Source organism: Lepidothrix coronata, unplaced genomic scaffold, assembly GCF_001604755.1.
Source record: "Lepidothrix coronata isolate B3197 unplaced genomic scaffold, Lepidothrix_coronata-1.0 Scaffold37, whole genome shotgun sequence".
Lineage (NCBI taxonomy): Eukaryota > Metazoa > Chordata > Aves > Passeriformes > Pipridae > Lepidothrix > Lepidothrix coronata.
The window spans coordinates 1,177,189-1,190,365 of NW_016690217.1; positions in this window are offsets into that span (position 1 = coordinate 1,177,189).

The window sequence follows — 13,177 nt, forward strand, 5'->3', positions numbered from 1 at the left end:
TCCAAGCTCACATATATGACTACATATGTTTTTCATTTGCTTCATCTTAATTTTTCTATATAACATTAACTTTTTCTGTCTCCATGTGATATTGACTTGCTCTGCTTTTTACAGATTAGCAACGCACATCTGTATATTGATGCTATTTTTATATCAGAGGGTAGGTTAGCACACAGACTTCTATTTCAAGTGCAGTGTTACTGTCATGTGAGCATGATTTCTGATGGAGCTAAAAGAAAATGACCACTGTAAAATAGCTGTCTCTGTTTCCAAAAATAAAAACCTTCACTTCAGGAATCAATCCCTTGGTTGCATCTCTCCAGTGCTTCCACATTGTACCTTAATTTCTGGAAATTTAATTTAATTTAGTAAATGTTTTAGCAATAAACAAATTAGAATACTTTTGTAAACCCTAAAAACGTTTGTGTAGAGGAAGGAAATAGTAATGTCAGTTAAAATGTTAAAAGAGATCAAGCTTAAATGTGAAGACATAAGGCTGTTTCCCACATGCAAATAGTTTCTATTTTGGCCTGCCAGGCATCTAGAAATTATTTGGAATTAATGATTTTGTTGTTGCCTTAAAATAATTGGTAAAATATACAGGATAATGAGTATCATATTTTTCTTCTTTCCTGCACTTTTTTTTCTTTTTACTAAGTGGAAAGCACAGGATACACCAACTCTGTTATTATGTATTCTCTATTTTTCTTCTATAAATAACCTTCCTTAGGCCCTTCTGTGCATTAACCAGTGCTTCTAAATAATGTGAAACGATCAAAAAATTGAAGGAATGGCACAGGTCGCCCAGAACGGGGACAGATGCCCAATCCCTGGAAACCTTCAAGGTCAGGTTGGACGGGGCTCTGAGAAACGTGATCTACTTGAGGATATCCCTGCTCATTGCAGGGGGGTTGGACTAGATGGCCTTTAAAAGGTCCAACCCAAGCCATTTGGTGATTCTATGAAAAATTACAGCTTTGCATTGTCACTGGTCTCTTTTAAGCTTTTAGGCTGCAATTAGGTCATCATCAAGCTATTCACAAGCTGTTTCATCCACATTCCAACCAGTAAACATTACCTTGAATTCCATCAGCACAGCATTACTCTCAGGGTGTTCAAGCTGGAGAACATGAGAAAGGGTGGATTTTGCACACAGATGGGCGTGCTGAGCTAGACCAAGAGAACCATGTAGGCTGCACAACACAGATTTGTGTTTCTGCTCTATTCCAGTTACAGTATCAACTACTGCTTAGTTCCCAAGTACCAGCAGTATTTACCCAACACAATATGTGAATAATGAAGGGAAGGGCTGGGTGTATGACATTTCCTCTGAAAAGCAGGTTACTTTTTGCTAACAAAAGGAACTGGTGTTTTAATTTCCCATGATCATCATGTAGGTTTCATCAGTCTTGTTTTCCAGTGTGTTGCATTGCCTTAGGTGACTCAATCAGTTTTGAGAGAATCACTGGCAGCATTGAATGTTTTCTGTGATATTGCTGATTGCTGTGCCCATACAGCATGGACACTTGCATATTTCCTGACACCTTTTCCTCAAGTACATGCCTCCTGCTTATTTTAGGTTGCCATTCAGTCCTTTTTTAATGGCTTCTCTTCTGTATACATTTTACAAATAAAACATCCCCTTATGCATTGCCTCTTAACTTTTCCAGTTCCTGAACACCTCCTGGTGTGGTGAATTACTCTAATAAACATGAATATGCAGCTCAGCATCACTTTCAAACATTAACATTCAAACTAATATCACTATACAACTGGATTCAGAGTGATTGTATAGAAATATTTGCCGGTCTCACTTTGCATTAGTAAGCAGAGGACCATGCATTGCCTGTCATAAAATCTTTATCTTGAATAACTCATAAATAACAATGTGCAGTGCTACTGCAATCTAAGGAATTTATTTAACCCTTTGTGGTGGTCAGCAAGTACAGTGTAGCAACTTTTTCTTATAGGAAATAGAAATGAAAAAAAAAAGGTGAAAGTGGACTGAAGCCTTCTGGTTTAGTCAATCCAGTCTGTTTTGGTTTTATATATAGCCTCCCTCTTTCAAAGAAAAAGCCCTGAAAAAGAATTGTAGGGAATGTATTCAGACCTATTTTTTTTAACACCCTCTTGACTTTGACTGAAGGAGTTTGGAGAGATAAGCAGCCAAGGCAGGTAGCGCCAGTGTCTCAGTTCTGCTGCTTCCTTCTCATCTATGTATCTCCTTCTTTCCTTCCAGTTTGTTTCTTTCTCTACAACCAGCCATCTCTGTGGACTGGTGTGGAGGACTTTTGATGGAAAAAGGCCACAGCTCTCCCAAGCGAATGCTTCCTCCTGCATGTACGTGTCCACAAGTAGAGCAGGGGCTGAACTCTTAGAGCCGCACTGTGGTATGGGCAGCCTAAATGCACTGAGTAGGAGGAAATGGCACTTTCCCCCACTGTTTGTTCATGTTAGAGTATTAATGAAAATCTCTCCCTTATGATGAATTATTTCCCAAAGGAAGTGTAGGGATTTTTATTTATTTTTGGGGGTTTTTTTTATGTCCTCTTAGTGGGGTTGATGAGAAAAACCAGAAGCTGAAATGTTATTTTCAATGGAAAAACAAGGTTTCATAAATGAAAAGGAGGAAGGAAGAACTGAGGAAAGGGAAAACACAACATAAGGAAAGGGAGAAAGAAATAAAAGTAAGGAAACCTGTATCTTGAAAAAAACCCCCAAAACACCAAGGGAGCATTTAATTATCTTGTACTTATTTGTCAGTCCCTGCGGCTGCTGCTGCTGGCCGCGCGGCACTGCACGCTGGCCGGGCGGGGCTACACTGGCCTTGCCGGCCGTGCGGCAATGCTGCTGGCAGGGATTGCACCCTCGTGGGAGAGGAGAGGGGGAGCTTCGGAGCGCACAGAGGTTTGCTGGTCCTGTTTGGGGGAGGGGAGGGGTGTTGGGCGGGCCGTGGGGGTCCTCAGACCGGCGGGAGGGGCAGTCCTGTATGGAGTGTCGGAGGTGAGCAGTGCGAGGGAAGATCTGTGGTAACACGGTGTGGGGAGGATAAGGTCTGGGTGGATAGTGGGTTCTTCTGGGGGGTTGGGGGGTTTTGGCCAGGCTGGGGCCATGGGAGGTACCTGAGCCCCTGGTGGTGGGGGGGGCCAGAACAGTTTGTTTTTGGCTCACCTGTGGCTCCTACCCAGGTTCAGTTTGTTTTGTATTTATTTATTGCATCCTGAAAGGGTGGTCAGGACAAAGGGATGTTCCTGGGTATTTCCCTGGGATTGAGTATAGATGGATGGCAGAAAAGTAGGGAGTGAAAGGCTTGCCCTAACCGTTTTAGTGGGAAAGAAGCCTGTGTACCCCTGTGAGGTTACAAGCTATGCTGGTGATGGTACATGCCTTCGGTAGGATCTCCCACACCAGACAGGTGAAAAATGAAGGGTCAGATATAATATGTCCATGAACAGGATGAGCTCGCTAAGCCTTCTGGCAGTCATCCTAGGAGAAGGACAACTCTAATTCCCAAACCTGGGAAGATGGAGCTCGCTTAGCCCTGTAAGGCCATTCATGTAAGAGAAGGATACTCTAATTAAACGTACATCCTAAGGACCTCTCTGCCACATTCCAAGCTCGCTAGGCCCTGGCAGATGAACCTTAGGATTAAAGGATGGGTCAATTCCGCACGTACTGTGTCTCACCTAAAAAATCCACTGCGCAGACTCAAAGGTTTTTACCCACATTTGTAAAGCCCTGTAGCAACAGGCGAGGGTCGAAATGGCAGGTGATAAGGTGCACTGGAAGCCTCAGACCCAACCCTGCGTGCAGGCAGTTCAGGACATTGGTCGCTAGAGACTGACCCTGAAGATGACAGTCTCTTTTGGCAGCATCCTGAATGACCAAGCAGCCTTTTTCAAGGAGAGCACTGCTTGCTCCACTCGGAGAGGGGCTTAGAAATGGTGGCCTAACCAAAGCTCATCACCACTCTCCACCTTGTTGGTTAACCGTGGCCGATGGGCATCTTCTTCCAATGCGGTCACACAAAGATCAAGACACAAAGGCATACACCCGCCTCCAAAGGTGTACCCAAACTGACTCTCGCATGCTGGAACATCAGAACCATGCTTGATACTATGGATAGTGGATGTCCTGAGTGTCACTCTGCCCTAATTGTCCACGAACTATCACGTCTCAACATCGACATCGCTGCTCTCAGTAAAGTTCGTCTTCATGAGGAAGGCAGCCTTAGAGAACATGGTGCCAGTTACACCCCCTTTTGGTCAGGTAAACCCAGAACCGAAAGGCATCTCTCAGGAGTTGGCTTCATGATCAAAAACTACTTGAAAATCTGCTGACAGGTCATTCTGATCACATTATCTCCCTACGCCTTCCACTACACAACAAGCAACACGTTATCCTCTTTAGTATATATGCCCCAACTCTCCAAGCTGACCCTTCTGAAAAAGATAAATTTTACACTGACCTGCGCTGCCTTACCCAAAAGGTGTCTGCAGATGATAAGATCATTATCCTTGGTGATTTCAATGCCAGAGTAGGAAAGAACTTCTGAAGCCTGGAAAGGAATATTAGGCAAGCATAGTGTTGGAAACTGCAACAATAATGGTCGACTTCTCCTAGAATTCTGTGCAGAGCAACAGCTCACCATCACTAACACTACCTTACAGCAGAAAAATAGTCTGAAGACAACCTGGATCCATCCTAGATCTAAGCATTGGCACCTCATTGATTATGTCTTGGTGCGACGGAGAGATGTCCACGATGTCCATCACACCTGCGTGATGCCCAGTGCAGAATGCCAAACACACCATCGGCTTGTGCACTGTAAACTTAACTTCAGTCTTAAATTCAAACCTAAAAGGGGTGGTACCCCTAGGAGGAGACTCCAAGTTAACAATCTCCAGTCAGCCACAGTGAAAGACAGATTCCAAGCAAATCTTCAAACTAGGCTCTAAAATCATTCTATAGATTTTGTAGATGCCTCTCCTGAAACACTTTGGCACTATATTAAAAACAGTATCCTGCAGTCCTCTGAAGAATCCTTGGGGTTCTCCTTCAAGAAGAACAAGGACTGGTTTGATGAAAACAATCAAGAGATCCAGGAATTGTAGAGGAAGAAGAGAACTGCTCACCAAGTGCTCACATTGCACTGCCATCCTGTCATGTAAGAAAAGCAGCCTTTTGTCTTGCATGCAGCAAGCTCCAACAGAAACTCCGTGACATCCAGAACAAGTGGTGGATCGATCTAGCTGAAAAAACTCAATTATGTGCAGATACGGGTGATCACAGATGATTCTATGAGGCCCTGAAAACAGCATACGGGCCTACATACCAGGTCCAAAGCCCTCTACTCAGAACAGATGGTCAAACGCTTCTGAGAGATAAAACCTCCATTCTGAATCGTTGGTCTGAACACTTTCAGACTCTCTTCAGTACCAGCCGTGTAGTTCAAGACTCAGCAATTCAGTCCATCACACAACAACCAATGAAGAATGAATTGGTTATTGCCCCCACTTTGGGAAAAACTCTAAAGGCCATACAGCAGGTGAAAATTGGCAAGGCAGCTGAGGTTGATGGAATTCCACCTGAAATCTGGAAACATGGGGGCCTTGCACTCCATGCTAAATTTCACGAGTTTGTGGTGCACTGTTGGGAACTAGGCAAACTACCATCAGACCTTCATGATGCAGTCATCATCACTTTGTATAAGAAGAAAGGAGTTAAATCAGACTGTTCAAATTACCGTGGCATTACTCTGCTCTCCATTGCTGGCAAAATCCTGGCAAGAATACTCTTGAACAGACTAATACCCGCTATTGCAGAAGGAATTCTACCTGAAAGCCAATGTGGTTTCAGAGCCAACAGGAGTACCACAAATATGGTATTTGTTCTGAAACAACTGCAAGAGAAGTGTAGGGAACAGAATAAAAGTCTTTATGTAACCTTTGTTGATCTCACCAAGGCTTTCGATACTGTGAGCAGAAAAGGTCTGTGGCAGATTTTGGAATGTTTAGGATGTCCCCCCAAGTTCCTTAAAATGATCATCTCACTTCATGAGGATCAGCACGGCCAAGTGCGATGCACTTTCTGAACCCTTTCTAATAACCAGTGGTGTGAAACAAGGCTGCATGCTCGCTCCTACCCTATTCACAGTCTTTTTCAGCATGATGCTCCAAAGGGCCACAGCAGACCTCGATGATCATGGTATCTACATTCGATACCGTACTGATGGAAGCCTATTCAACCTAAGGTGACTGAAGGCCCACACCAAGACCTTAAACCATCTAATCCGGGAGCTGCTTTACGCTGATGACGCCGCCCTTGTTGCCCACCCAGAAGTAGCTCTGCAGCGTTTAACATCCTGCTTCGCAGACACTGCTGAGCTCTTTGGGCTGGAAGTCACTTTGAAGAAGACAGAAGTTCTCTATCAACCAGCACCTCAGGAAGCCTTCCATCATCCCCACATCACCATTGGCCAATCAGAGCTCAAATCAGTCCAACAGTTTAATTACCTAGGTAGCCTCATCTCCTCGGATGGTAAGATTGACGGAGAGATCAACAACAGGTTAGCAAAGGCATACAGTGGCTTCAGAAAACTCCATAAAAGAATTTGCCAAAATAAACATTTGAAGAAAAGTACAAAGATCAGTGTTTACAGAGCCATTGTGCTGTCTACTCTTTTATATGGATCCGAATCATGGGTCATCTACCGCCACCACCTGCGACTCTTAGAATGCTTCCGTCAACTCTGTCTCCATACAATCCTAAACATCCACTGGTCAGATTATGTGACTATTATGTCTGTTTTAGAACAAGCAGCAGTTACAGGTATTGAGGCCATGTTGCTGAGAACACAGCTGTGTTGGGCAGGACACGTCTCCAGGATGAAGGACCACCGCCTCCCTAAGATCTTGCTTTATGGTGAATTTGCCACCGGGTACCGCAAGAGAGGAGCCCCGAAGAGAAGATACAAGGACTCCCTGAAACAACATCTCATCCTTGGCCATATTGATCACCATAACTGGTCTACTCTGGCCTCCAATCAGGAAGTCAGGAGACACACCATCTATAACACTGCTGCTTCTTTTGAGAACGCACTCAGGATCATTCTTGAGGAGAAAAGACAACGCAGAAAGAATTGTGTCTTGCAGAATATACCACCTAAGGAGTCCTTCTGCTGTGCCTTTTGCAACTGGACTTGTCTATCTTCGTTCGCAAAGCCTAGCCATGATGATGATTTGTCAGTCCCTGCATATTGGCACAGTCATTGTATTTCACTTTTGTCATTGGGATTCTGCAGCTTCCAAAAATATAAAAGTGAACTCAGCTATTTTACATGAGAAAAGTAAAATAGGAAACAAACAGAGCTGCACTGTGAGGGAAATTATTTTATTCGGTGGATGAGTGAAGGGGAAGAATGAAAAGACCTTCATTGCTTTAATTTAAGCCTTTTGAGCTATATCCATCTGGAGCTTTGCCTCAATAGAGGGAGCTTCAAGATGGTGAAAAATGGGAGTCTTACTGCCCTCCGTAGTCTAGAAATCATAGATCTGTTTCCTTTGATGCTGTGTTGAGATACATTTTTAGAAATAATGCTAAATATATTATCTTTTGTATATAATTCATCATTACAAAAGTTAAACTTTATGTAGAGACCATTGTCATAATTTTATTCACTTGCTTAACCTCAGGTATTCCTGTAGCTTCTAATCAGACCTAAGCAGTTAGGAAAAACTTGAGAAAAAAAAAATCAAGTTTTATTTACATCTTGAGTCACCGGGGTCAAAAAAATAATTTTTGCTTTATTTTCAAGGTTAAAAAATATAATAATAACTTGCTTACAGCAGTATTTTACCCATAGTTTTTAGCTGGGTTATCTGTCAGGGGGGTGACTGTGGAAAAATAATAAGGTCAAGAATGAAGCCGTCTAATTTGTTACATGAGGGCATTTGAAATGCTTTTGCTAAAACATGATTCTAACAAGAATTGGCATTATTAATAGCCTGGAGGATTTTGGCCAGTATCTAGTCGTGTTTCACAGACATCTGGAGTGATCACAGGAAAGGAGGAGCCTCAGCTGAGGAACCCTGAGGCTGTTTACTTGCAGCATTGGCAGAGCACTGGTCACAGACTCGGTTCTTTTTAAGAGCATACCTATCAGAGAAGTGTTCAGTGTATTCCTGTGGCTTGAGTGGCCAGAGGGGTCATTACGATCATCTGTCCTGAATCTCTTGTGGGGCTTGTTTCTGTTTTATACTGACTAAGTGTTCATCATAAAACACATAAACACTCTTGTGAGGGTAAGGTAGGAGCCCTAATCACTGGGTTATGGAGAAAACAACTGCATCGTATGTAGCACAAACACAAACTCCTGCCAGCAGTTTGACCAAGCAGTCACATAATCGTGATCTGTGAGTTTTGAGGTTAAGCTGGTAATGATGATGCCAAAGGACACAGAAGGTACTTCTACATGACTAAAGTGGATGGACTGGAAATTGTGTGGTGAATATAGAATTAAACAGTATCTCAGTTGCCTTGAGGGAATCTGGGTTTCCAGGCAGCATCCTGTGACTGTGAGTGCTGCAAAGCTGCACTCTTTTCACCAATACACAGATGTGCGATTAACTTAAAAAACCACCAAAACTCATTCTTTAGAAACAAGTCTTAAAAAATTTACCTGCTTGTTTTGTCTTGATTTTTTACATCTTCATCTCAAGGGCTTTTATTTTTGGAGTCCTATCTACTAATAACTCATTATAATCCACGTTGTGTTTTTTGCTTTGAATAAAAATTATTTATCCCTGTGGGCTAATATTGATTAGCAGCTTTCTCATCTTTAAATATTCCAAGTGCTATAGCCACTTTTGCTTTCTACACATGTTCTGCTGTAAATACATCACACACAAAATATTAATATTTGCAACTGCTGTACCAGATATTTCTTTACTCTGCATAAGTGACTTAGGCAAAATTCATGATATAAAGTAGTAAATCTATATTAATACTTTGGCAGTGCATTTTGGAGTTTAGCACATTTTTAGAGATACCTGTCTTTAAAAAGTGCAAATTCTACCTCTGTATTAAAACACTCAGTGTTTGAAGACTGGCTCAAGAGGCATGAATTATGTATCATATCTGGCTGCTGCTTGCCTGTGCCAGATTAGAAAAGAATGTTTTTCATCTTATTTAAGTGCTTGTAACCAGAGAATTAAATGACTGAATAATTTAACTTTTGATTTTGTTTCAAAAATGCATCCATTAATTTCCAAGACTGAAGAAAGTATATGGGGATATTTGTCCCTGTGTACTATCCCAAACTCAAACAGTTGTGACCTACAGGACTTCCTGAGTCTTTTAACTACAAGTCAGATTTTTTCTTCCATGAATTTGCCCAACTGATCTTTAAGCATTTATGGTTTTGATGTCCATAACATACTGTATTAACAAATTCTATGGTTTAACATGTGTAGTATGCAAATTTACTTCCTATTCTTTTTCTTCAATGTGTTATGTGGTAATACAGCTTGATACTCCCTAAAATTATAATATTAAAATAAGATTTTGTGGGGAAAAAACTGTCACAGAAATGTTAAAGGACAAATAATATGGCATGTATTTTATTTAACTGCTCTTAATTCTCTCAGTGGAGGTTTTGTCAAAGTAGTATCCAAACTTTTATATTGTATTGTGAGCTGCTTGAATAATAGATTGAAGACTACTTTGAGCATATTGTAGTAAGAGTATTTCCTGTATGCATGACATGTTTCGTAATCATTCCTCAATCTCCTCTTGAGAAACTTAAAATAGAAAGCTTCTTTTTAAATGGCTTATCGTTGTCTTGTGAGAAAAAAAGTGGTTGTCAAAAATTCCCCAGAGAACCATTGCTTTAGGGTGATCTTCAACAAGCCCTGTTGATTTCAAATCCTTACACTTTCAGAACATTTTTCAATATTTACAATTAAATGTCCTTTAGCCTTCATTTCCTCTTCTGGAAGATGTATTCCTACTACCTTGTTATTAAACTTTGTATGTACGAAAAAGTATATCAGAATGTGGGGAGAAGTGGCAGCTCCACGAAATTCGTGGGGCTTGAGGAGTTTGAAATATTACAGAGAGTTAGGCCTTTTCCCATGAGAACAGTAAGGCTAATTGGATGTTCCCATGGACACAGCCTTGAGTTTTAAGGAGTACAAGGACGAAGCTGTTTGACTGTGCAGGTGTTACATTCCTAAGTATTTTTGCAAGAATACGTTTATATTATGTGTGTGAGAAAGTAGAAGTGAGTGAACTGAATAAAGGCTGCTGCTTCTCTGAAGCATCTCATCACCCTGTTGTGTGTTGTGTGTGTTCTTTTCTTCACGGACCACGACCTATTGACATACACCCCTTGACATCAGAATACTTTTTATTTTAAGTGGAATGTTGAAAAGGGCCATTTTTATTTTGTCACTACATACTACACCTATGATTCTGTACTACACCCTAACAATGTGTCATTGCTTACAGTTTTGTGTGAATACATTTTGATTTTTGGAGTATTCACAATGTTCTGATATAATAATTTTAGTCTTATAATATACTTCCTACTTTTCTTGTGTGCTGGAATAATTCACTACTGTTTTTAATGTTATCTTTTTTAACTGCTAGTTTGTTGTACCCTTTTTTTCCATTTAGATTTCATTCTCATAGGAACAAGTTCCTTGAGTTGAAGTTGTAGCCTGAAAGTTGGAAAAGGAAAAAGAAGTTGTTGTTTAAATGTTCATTAAAGTCAGTGTTGTTTTTTGGGGGTTGGCTTTTGCGTTTTGAACTCTCACAGTTGGCAATAACATGGTATACTACTGTCTAACAACATAAAGTTCTTCAGTGTGAGATACTGTTATAGTTAGTTTGCTTTCTTTGGCATTTTTTTTCTACTTATATACATTAATTCTGCTATCAGTTTATTGCAGTTTGAAACAGTTCACTAAGCAAGTTGCCATAGATCTCCAAAAGGAGTTGCTAATACAGAAATTAAAATAACTTGTTTTATTCTTTTATAATTATATCACATAATTTACAAAACTTGTAGCACTTATTTTGCTAGGGCAGCAGTCAAGAAAGGATTTTAAATGACCTGTAAAAATTACAGAGATTGTAGGTCACACAACAACTGCTTGTCTCTGTGTCCCTACTTAGCACCTGAATGTAGATCTGCAAAAGAGGAAAAACATATTGTCTACTCTGAAAACACCGATGAAAAAATCAAAATATGAGTAGATAGAAACCAGTGTTTTTCAGCTTTTCTGTAATTAGTATGACCCATGGATGTCACACCAGTAGTAATAAGATTTCCTGGTAGGCTCAGTATTGGAAACAGCTGTGCATGAAGCGCTGGACATTATGTTCCAGCTGTGGCCCTGTATCTCTGAAAATTGCAGCCCATATATATTACTTTAACTAAGGAATCAATTAAACTGTCCCTACCATATCACTAGTTTTACAGGAAAAAATGGGGAGATGCCTTCAGCCTATAAACCAGTATATATTTCACTACCCATTTCCTGAGGCTGTCTTCATATTCCTACAGACCCACCTGCTCCTAAATCTGGTTAGTACTTGCTGACTAGTACTCCTTATTCGGCAATGTGAAAATCCCATACTAATATTGTACTTAAGATTTACTGAGTTATGTGTGGATGACAACCGTGTGTTGGAACTGTTCTAAGACAAGCATGTGATTATTCCAAATGGGGCTGGAATGACACTGTATTCAATATAAACAAGTTATAGTCCTATGAAATGAATGGCTGTTCAATAGTTAATGTAATATGGTTTCAGTAAGGTTGCCCACTTTTTAGGTATAATTCTATGTGCTAATATTCTTCAGAGGACAAAAATCTTTTTTAATCTTCACCTGACGCTGTCATCAGCCTGTCATCCAAGCAGTTCTGAAGATATGAAGGAGCAACAAAGTAAGTAGCTTAACATTTTTAAATCTCATTTACCTCATGATAATGATGACATTTATTTCCAAAATAAAATTACTTAGCATACAGGGGCAAAGAGGATTACAGTTCTGCTAGAGTGCAAGCACTCAGCATAAATCCCAAATTGTGGTAACTAACTGCATTTATATTTCTAGCTGTTGTCTGTACAAACACTGTTGAGATCAAGACACAGAGGGCATTAAAACAGCAAACTGTCTGGGCTAAGGAGTGGAGTTTAAAACTGGGACATTCATCCTTGAAAAAATAATACCCAGTTAAGTCTGTGCCACTCCATGTAGGGACAATAAATTCTTAAACACCAGTCAATCAGTCAGTCATTAAGAGAGAAGACACATCCAAGGAAGGTTCTAATTCATATGTAGAGGAGCTTAGTGCTGTTTTTTACCTTAGCATATACTGATAGTATGAAGAGTCAGTTATAAAATATCATTCCCCTCCCATTAAACTTAGTGTGACAGAACATTAGTTTTTTCAGAGCTTTTCAGCTCCCTCAAGGAAAAATATTTTTCTTCACTGTGAATGCAAAGGAATCATTAATGCTTTTATAGAACCTATCTGATCCAAAAATATTTCATGGATAAAAAGTCAAACTTAAAAGGAAACTGTTAGAAAGATTTGGCATCTCTGAAATAGCACTCTGTACTTATGATCAGAAAACATACAGTGTTCAGATAAAATAGGCTTCATCTGAAAAGGTTTGCTCCAAGTGCATATTCTGAGTTTTGATGAGATCAAAGCCTGCTGGGCTAGCTTTCTGAATTACAGAAGATTAAATGTTTCATCACAGGCTGCTGATTCTGCTTCTCTGCTTCCACAGACCTCAGCAAATCAGCAGAGCTGTGCATGAACTTCAGTCCTGCAGAGCCCACAATCACTCCGTCTGCAGTTTCAGCTGCTCTGCAAGACTCTTCTCGCTGTAGTGTTGCCACATTTGCAGATTTTGCAGGGTTGGAGTGCTACAGAATTAGATTCTTCCAGCATGATTAGCTCTTTCACCAGTCTTGGTGATGACACAGGACTTTTTGCCTAAAAATTTCTAGGTAAAGGAAGCACGGATATTCTCATTTTGGTTGGATTGTGTAGCCTATTTTTATTTCCAGCACAATAAACGCAATCCTAGCTTTAAAATGAGATATGTAAATCTAAGCAATTATCTACATAAAACCAATGTATCAATATCACTAGTA